Below are 9,901 nucleotides of genomic sequence, written 5' to 3' on the forward strand. Positions count from 1 at the left end.
ATAATTTAAATTTATTTGCATCCGTTGAAAAATTTATATGCGGGAACCCACTCAGGTTCAGGTGCTTACAATTTGTATCAGAAAATATGATATAAGTTTTGCATATTCTAACATATAGATTTTACTAGAGTTTAGGCATAAAACATGATTTTGGTAGAATTAGATAGTTTAAGATATTTCTTTTTGTTCATTATATTATTTTACGTTAATAATAGATTTATAATTTTAAAATAACATTTGATCATTATTTAAGAATTGATCCTAAAGATAGTAGCATTAAAGGAAATGAGATTAACGTGAAGACTCCCAATGACAGGTAACAATCCTAAATTCTCTAAGAAAAATGGTAGTATTATTGACGACACGTTAATTAATTTAAATATGTTATTTATGTTTGTAAAAATACGTACCCATATTGATGATTCATAATTAATTATCAGATGCATTAATAATTTAAAATTTATATATATATATATAATAATATATGAGATTTATTTATTTTTATTTTTATTATTTTTATTAAAAAAGAAATAGCACATTAGACCCTATTAGGTTTAGAGGTGTTACACATATAAATAGATATGAACAAACGATCTATTCTGAAATCTGGATTTACTCAAAATTCCTTTGTATGAATAAGTTGAATATGAATATGTATTTTTACATTGCATATTCAGTTCTTATCAATACATTCAAGCATAATTTAGGAATATATATTTTGATAAAATCTTTAATTTTAATTTTGTATTAGTTTATAAGAAATTAAATATAATTTAAATGTTATTGTATTATATTTAAATTCAAAAAAAAATTCCTTAGCATGTGCAAGTTAAATATGAAAAAAAAAATATTGTTTCATTAAGTATCCAAATTTGATTTAGGAGTACAAATTTTGACGAAATCTTTAATTTTTATTTTATATAAATTTATAAAATTTAATGCAACTTAAATTTTACTATATTATATATATATATATATTTATATAGTAAATAATAATAATAATAATAATAATAATAATAATAATAATAATAATAATAATAATAGCCTCATGGGTGGAAATCATCGATTATAACTCACTTAACCCGGAAACAAGATCAGGGCATGAGACCACTTGGGCATAGTGAGGACTCGAACTCGCGATCACATGGATGCACGGCCGGTTCCTTACCATTAGGTCACCCACCCAAGTGGTGACTTGAGTATAAAATTAATTATAGTTAAAACATTAATAAAAATGTAGAAACATGAACAGAACCTTGAGTTTGCAAATTTTGCAATACTTGTCACTCGCTCGATTTCCGCAGCACGTGTCGCTCTCTCTCCATTTTCGTGATGCACATTATTTTCCTCGATTTTTTCAAAACACGTCACTCGATATCGGTGACATGCGTCGCTTTCTCTTGATTCTCGTGGCACACGCCTCTCTCCCTCGATTTTTGCAAAACGTGTTGCTCGATATCCATGACACGTGTCGCTCTCTCTCGATTCTCATGGCACACGTCGCTCTCCCTTGATTTTGGCAAAACGCGTCGCTCGATATCTGTGACACGCATCGCTCTCTCGATTCTCACGGCACACATGGCTTTCCCTCAATTTTTGCAAAATGCTTTGCTCGATATCTATGACACGCGTCACTCTCTCTTGATTTTCGCAGCACACATCGCTCTCCCTCGATTTTTGCTAAACGCATTGCTCGATATCTGTGACATACATCGCTCTCTCTCGATTCTCGCGGCACACATTGCTCTCCCTCGATTTTTTCAAAATGCGTCACTCGATATCCATGACGCGCGTCGCTCTCTCTTGATTCTCGCGGCACACGTCGCTCTTTTTCGATTTCCACAACACGCAGCCATTCTCCTATAAAAAGGGTCTGCCCTCCTTGAACTCTAAGCATCACAGCTTTCTACCATCGTAAACAACCACATTTCGGTTTGCAGAGATTAACTTTTCCCAACTTTTCTCTTGGTTGTCTCATTACTCGAAAATGTTGCTAAATCACCCAACTCCCTAAGTTGTTGAGAACAGCATTAGATTGTCAATCCAAAGATGGAAACCCAGCAAGGCACAACTGGAGATTTTAGAGGAGGTCTTCTGCAGCAGTCAAAGGAAACTCCCTTCTATGGAGCAGGCAATCTTGCTTGCAGCACGACTCCGACGTTATGGTCCAATCAAGCCGAGAAATGTACGCCTTTGGTTTGAGAACCGTAGGCATAAGTGGGGATCCATTGAAGAAGCCACTATTTCAACTACTACCCCACCAATTATCCGTCTTACCTCCTTTGCCACTACCACCTCGAGCAATACCCCTACCATTTTCTCAACCACTTGTACCCTCATCCTTATCGACAATATTCCGTCTATGAAGCTTACAACTAATATCACGCCAATAAGACATACCTCTTACAATGGCAGCACTGCAGTCACCACATTAAGGGTTTCGGATAATGCTAGCCTACTACCATTGCCAAGAGATCCAACATGCATTGAGACCCATGTACGGGCCACTGATGGCTCGTTACGAGCATCCCTACCGAAGGCCACAAGGGGAAGAGGGTAGCTCTTCCTTCCTTGTCAAACAAACGAATGTTCTCTTCCTTTTTTCGACCCAAGCCAGCGACATTACAAGAGGTCAACTCCGCCAAGAAAGAACTCAGGCAGTTAGCAGTGACACCGCTAGCATTTCGATAGATGTTGACGTTGAGTTAAGGCTCTAAAGACCAGATTTTGTTTCATTTTGTTATATATATATATATATATATATATATATATATAATTATCCTGTTCCACATCTTCTGAATTTCTTTTCCATTTCAACCCCTATTAGACCGATGATTCACACTTTAGTTCCCAAAATAAAATATTTTGCCAAATTGACCCTCAATCTATTCTAAGACTTAGCAAAATCTAACGCAACCAATCATACTGTACTCATTTTAAATTAGCAAATTTTGAGGACGAAATTTTTATAAGAATGGGAGAATGTGATGACCCAAAAATATATATACGATTAAAATATATTCATAATAATAAAATAATAAAAATGGTCATTAAGTTAATATCAATACAAAAGTGTTTTTCTGTAGGATTCTTGATTCCATGTTTGATGTTTAAGAAAGACCTTATCTTAGCGAGTGTTTAGAGACCATTGCGGCTCAGTCGCTCCCTCGAGGTCGGCCTAGTCAAAATGGAATTTCATAGGATAAATAGAATAAACATTATTTGTACACGTAAATAAGTACATATACATAAAATAGTGTTTTAACAAACATAATAATAATAATAATAATAATAATAATAATAATAATAATATAGGTATCCTATGTAGGGCCCACAATACTGTGTGAGACCCACATGAGTTTCGAAGCCATGTGGGGTCCACATGAGTCCTGAAACTATGTAGGGCTCATAAAATCGTGTGAGAGCTATCGGAGTTATGTAGGACCCACTTGGGTCTCGAAGTTGTGTGCGGCCTACAAGACCATGTGGGGTCCACATGAGTTTTCAAATTTTGAATTTAATTCTTTTTTAAGAAAAAAAAAATACTAAAACATAACTTAAAAATAATAACAATGATAATAATAATAATAATAATTTTAAAAAATTAATTAATTAATTAATTAAGTAATTAATTAAAAATTAATTAAATGGGAGTGGTGGCAAACACTCCCACATGACCTTCATCCATATCTCATACCTAACCCATCTCATGTCCATTCCTTAATTTTAAAAAATTATAATTTCACTCCTCTTCCCACACTTTTATAAATTCAATTTTTTTTTCTCAAAATTTTTCTATAAATAGGAAACTCTCAACATTCATTTTTCATAAAAAATTTTCAAAGTAAGAAAAGGATTAGTGAGTAAAAGAATTAGTGGTGGAGAGAGAATTTTTACTATAATTAAAATTCTCACTCACCCACTCTTTCTGATCTCATTTTTTTAAAAGATATTCGTTGTGATCGTAGCACAACATTAAGTAAAAGGTAAGTAAATATAATTATGTTAGATTTTTATTTAAAATTCATACCCGAGTTTATTTGTAAATAAATTTCAATTATGTTAGTTAGTTTTATAAAATTTTCTTGAGTTTTTTTTTACGCATATTTAATTATATTAGTTTTATCTTTAATATACTTGCATTTATTTTTGAGTTAAGAAATGTTCTAAACCCCTCGAGTATTTTACAGCATTAAATTTTATTCAATAAAATATTTTTAACATGAAAATTGTGTGGCATGAGTTTATTTTTACATCGCATATTTCACGAAAATATGAGTAAAAATGACATGAGTTAATTTTTTTACATTGCGTATTTCACGAAAATAAGAATAAAAATGAGATTTTCATTATATTATTGTAATTTAATAAATTCTATAATAAGATATTTTCCAAATCCCTTATGACACGGACAATACAGAAAATTACGAATGTTCGGTATCGCAGTTTAAAGTTTAAACGGATCAGAATGCACCCACACTGTTTACAGATTGGTTTTACATGGTAGTGTATTTCTCCTGAGTGCACACCTGGGTCAAACCAGGGTTTAATAGGGAAAATCTCACTTAATGATGATGTACATTGATTTAGTTTAACTGGCCAGCCAACTAAGTCCAGTCTTCATACTGCACAACCCAGTCATAGGGGTAAACATGACTTACGATTAATAGGCCTAAGAGTGATTTTTTAAAGTTCGTGTATATACATATTTAATTACGTTTACAGAGCTATTGATGAATTGAAGGAAAAGTATATGTTTATGTGAATAGGGACATTTTTGTGCCTTGATAATGATTTAGTAAGAAAAAGTTTATTTATATATATACATGATTGAATATTATAGTTCTAGTTTTAAAAGTTAAAAAGTTCAATTTAACAGCTATAGTATATGATTATAAAATTTTACTGCTATAGATGATAGTAAAAGTTTTATACAAAAATTTTTAAATTTACATTTATTTTTAAAACAATTTTAAAGTTATAGTATTAAATATTATTTTACGAAATTAAAATATTTTGAAAGCTCATTTTAGCCACATACTAATAATAATCTTATTTACTTACTGAGCGTCGTCTTACCTCAATTATTATTTTATATTTCAGATCATTTTGAAGAATGTACCAGAAATCTAGCATAGCAAGTGCATGGGCGGGAATAGAAAGAGCAAAGTGGAATAAAAAAATTAGCAAAATACAATTTAGAATATGTTTGTATATTTTAGAATTTTAGGAATTTGCATTTCAATAATTAAGACATATATTTGTAATAAAACTAATTAGTGCTCTAATAATAAAAAATAATTTAGATTTATTTGCGTCCGCTGAAAAATTTATATGCAGGAACTCACTCGGGTTCCGGTACTTACACTGATACCATGGATTACCACTCTACTTAAAGGCTTAAGTGCTCGTATATAAGTTTTAACAAAATTCATCTCCGCACGCACAATATCTCCCTTTTTCCCTCCTTTCCCTCTCCATCTCGATACCCTTCCTTTACCTCCTCTCTTCTTTCCTCCTCCCTCATTCCTTCTTTCGGCCTACGTCCTCTACAGCCTTCCCTGCGGCTACAAAAACAAAAGCAGAAAAGGGCTTTTTAGAAACTAAAACACCGCTGCCAGAGCTTCACGGTGGAGCTTCAACTCATCCATCCATGCGCGAGAATCAAACATGTCACCAGCAGGAAAACAAGTTCTCGTCGCAAATCTGGTCAGACTCAGATCTCTCTCTCGCCTTCTCTCTCTCTCTCTTCGTAAAACCAGATTTTCTCTCTCTAAAACTCGCAGCTCCCAGAGTCGCCTCACTATTGAGCCTTGGAACGAGTTCGGTACATTTCTTCCCTTGCTCTTTTTCTGCTTTTGGAAAATTTTAATCTATTCTTCTGTTATTTCAAACGCCATCTTCTCACACACACTCTCTATTCTCTTCTCTTCTCTTCTCTTCTCTTCTCTCTCTCTCTCTCTCTCTCTCTCTATAAATGCGAAGGACCTAAGGTGTGAATCTGAGATTCGTAAAAGATGGAGCTTCGAGGATCTGACCTTCTTCGTCAGATTGAAAGTTCGTTAGTGTAACAGATAAATTTGTGTTTAGTTTTGAATTTCCGTGTTATTCTCTCGTGCTTTGATTTGATTTTTTTTTCTCGTTCATTGCATACTAATTGGCGTTTAGGTGGTGTATTTATTAATTTCTGATTTGGATTTTGGCAATTGGCATTCTGTATTTTTGTGTTCCTTAGTTGAAATATCTGGTAAGATTATAATGGTCCTTAATCAACTTGATGAAGAAATGAAACGATTGAAATAGATAACATATGTAGAAACTAGCAATACAATCACCTGGAAATTAAATCAGCATGAACTAGAGTATACAGAAGCAACTGCAGACACTTAATAGCACCAATCAGCCACCTAGAAGCCTAATGGAAGGGTTCCCAATGTTGAAACACAGAAAAAAAAATGTAGATTAAATCATGATTACTAAAGAAGTACTGCAAAATTCTTCTGTGGAATGTCCAGGGCCTTGATGAGGTAAGGCTTATTAAGGGGTTGTTGAGATGGTTGAACCTAGAGTTGGTTTGGCTTCATGATTTCAATGGAGAAGGTTTCTCCATATCTTTTTTCCAGTCCAACCCAGATATCCTTTGCACTTTTACATGCCATAATCTCATAAAAAAATATTAGTCTCTAGAGCACAGTATAATAAATCCATGGCATATGAATTCACATGCATTAACCTAATATCAATTTCATCTAGAGGCATACGAATTCCATTAACAATCACCCGTCAGGCCATCCAATCCATTGATTTTATAAATACACTCACTCTAATTTTTCAGGTGATGTAATTGACACCACAAAATATAAGAGGCCTAGAAGGTGACTGTCCCTCTCCGAATGGGGATACATCAATGTGAGTCTTCTCGATTTTAGCAAAAACGTATAAGTCAATGCCACAAGACTCTGATACCAATTGTTGGAATTGGTGTATTCCAAAGAGGGGAGTGAATTGGGTATTTAAAAATTTCTTCCTAGGTTCGACTATCCAGATCAATAGCAGTATTACACAAACCTAAGGTCTTTCTAGATAATCATAAACCCAATAATTCACAATAGTAAAACATAAACATTCAAGCGCTGGAATTTAAAATGCAGAAATTAAAAGTAGGCACAAGAAATGTTATCGCGGTTTGACCAACTGTGCCTACGTCCTCGCCTTGGCTTGCAAGCCCAAGAATTCCACTACGACTCACTTAATGGGTGGAGCAGCACCGTTTACAACCATGTCAAATTAAAGTAGAGCTGACCTTAACCTTTACACACTCTCCTTGTGGAGTGAAGGAGGCCCTAGGTCAAATTCACACAGCTGACCCCAACCTTTACAACACACTCCTTAACAGGGCAAAGTATACCCTCTTTAGGCCCACGCCTTGGAATACAATCGATCAACTCAAATTTTGTGTACAAATAGAGTTGCTTCTAATACAAGCAGATTTGTACCGATACACACAAACAATAACTAATGCACTTCAAATGGATGAGAACTATAAGCTCAATGCAACTATGTGACATAACACTCAATGTAATGTAATAAACAATCAAGTGCAAAAGTGTATTATCAAACTATCTTTGAAACAATATATATATCAATCAATCACAACTAGGGTTTCAAAGATTTTCAATAGTATGATCAAATATCTCAAAAAAATGATTTTTGAAAATATTAAGCATGAGATATTTTGTAACACTAGCTTGTCAAAAAGATTTTTACTTCACAAATCACAATAAAAGTTTAGGAGTCTTGCAATACGAATGCTAAGACTCACAAGCTAAAAAATTTCCCCACACAATGGATTTATTAATTAAATTGGGGGGAAAACTTTTGGCTAAACTCTTAATCAAAAATCAATCAAGCAATCAAAACAATGAGAGTTTAAACAATGGTAGGGAGTGTATGATCATCTAGAATACTCTCACTCAAAAGAATTTTACAATAGAATGATCAATGGAAGAGTATTTGACTTAGAATGTGAAGAAAATGCTCTCAAAAATTCAGAGGATTTTTCTTAATTCAAATTCCTAATCTTAGCTTAATTTTTACAAAGGAACTCATATATATAGACACCCTTAAAATTTTGACTGTTGGGACAAATAGGACATTTTTTAAATTATTTTAAAACATGTTTAACCCTAATAACCCCATTTTAACCTTAATAACCCGCGATAAAAATAGGCTAACCCGAGAGTTTTGGTCGCCTGAACCTTAGGTTCAGTCGCCCGAATAGACACATGAAGAAAAGTGCATTTTTGAAGTCCAAGTACCCGGTAGCAGGTTCAGGTGGCTGGTCGAGGCGATTTTCCCTACTCGAGGTTCGGTCGCCTGACATATAGTTCGATTTGCCGAACTTGCCAATTCGGTTGCCCAAGGTGAAAATGAACGTGAAGTTCAGGCACCCGAAGTAGGTGAAAAAGTCAGTCAATAAATGTTCGGTCGACTGAGAACGTTCAATTCATTTTAATCTGGTTGCCCAACCCTTAGTCAACATTTTGACTTTTCACACGTTTGGTCGACTAAGGTGTTTTCAACGCACAGGTTTGGTATCTCGAAGCCCTTACAATTTTCAATTTTTGGTCCTGATTTTGAGCATTATTTTCATGTAGGGACCTAGGGTCTATCTATGGTCTAGGCCTTTTTTAATTTAACCTAAAAACTTGGCATCGGTCAACGCCCTAAAGTCTGTTTGTGGCCTTAGATTTTTTTCTTTGGTTGAGCTTACAATCCTATTATGCATGACATGCATTAATTATTACAGACCTTGAATTAATATTATGAACCCAAATAAATAAAATAAAATATAAAAATACAACTTAAAATACACAAAGGCTTCATGCTCTGCTTTTTGGTAATTCCATTTATTACACCAAAAAATGTGCTTGGTCAAGTGCTTTTCGGCCTCCATTTCTCATATGTCAACCATGCTTAGAAAAATAAAGCTGTTCATAAACTTAGCACATAGATGAGATACTGTGGTTTTTCATAATCAAAACAGGAGATGGACTAAAAAAGTCAACAAAGAGGCAGTGTACGGCCAGGAGAAAGGTAGGTTGATGGGTGCAATGATTAAGGAGATGGAATCACTACATAAAAATAAAACTTGGGATTTGGTGGAGCTTCTAGATGGGAAGAAACCGATGGGTTGCAAATAGGTATATAAGAATAAGGAAGCAATTTCAAAAAAGGAAGGAGAAAAATTCAAGCCACAGTTAGTGACAAAAGGATACTCACAGAAGAAGGGAATAGACTATGATGAGATCTTTTCACCTATGATTTGAAACACTTCTATTAGGATTGTGGTTGGTTTGGTAGCCCATTATGATCTTCATTTGGAATAAATGGATGTGAAGATGGTGTTTCTTCACGGTGACTTGGAGGAACATATTTATATTGTACAATCGGAGGGATTTTGTGAATCAGGGAAAGAAAACTTAGTTTGCAAGTTGAAGAAATATCTTTACGGATTGAAACAGTCTCCAAGGCAATGGTATAAAATATTTGATTCCTATATGATCAAGATTGACTACAAAAAGTGTGAGTATGACTGTTGCATATCTATGAACAAGCTTGATGATGGTTCTCTTATTTTCTTATTTTCTTATTATTGTACGTCGATGACAAGTTGATAGCTACAAAAGATTTAACTAAGGTAAATCAGTTAAAGGAACTGTTACATAAAGAATTTGACATGAAAGATCTTGGTTCAGCCAAGAAGATACTTTGAATGAAGATTCACAGACAGAACTACAGAGAGGTTATGGTTATCTTAAGGTGGTTATGTGGAGAAAGTGTTAGAGAGGTTTGGCATGGCTGATCAAAAATCGATGTGTACACCTCTAGCGAGTCATTT

The sequence above is a fragment of the Malania oleifera genome, chromosome 11 (assembly GCF_029873635.1).
Source record: "Malania oleifera isolate guangnan ecotype guangnan chromosome 11, ASM2987363v1, whole genome shotgun sequence".
Lineage (NCBI taxonomy): Eukaryota > Viridiplantae > Streptophyta > Magnoliopsida > Santalales > Ximeniaceae > Malania > Malania oleifera.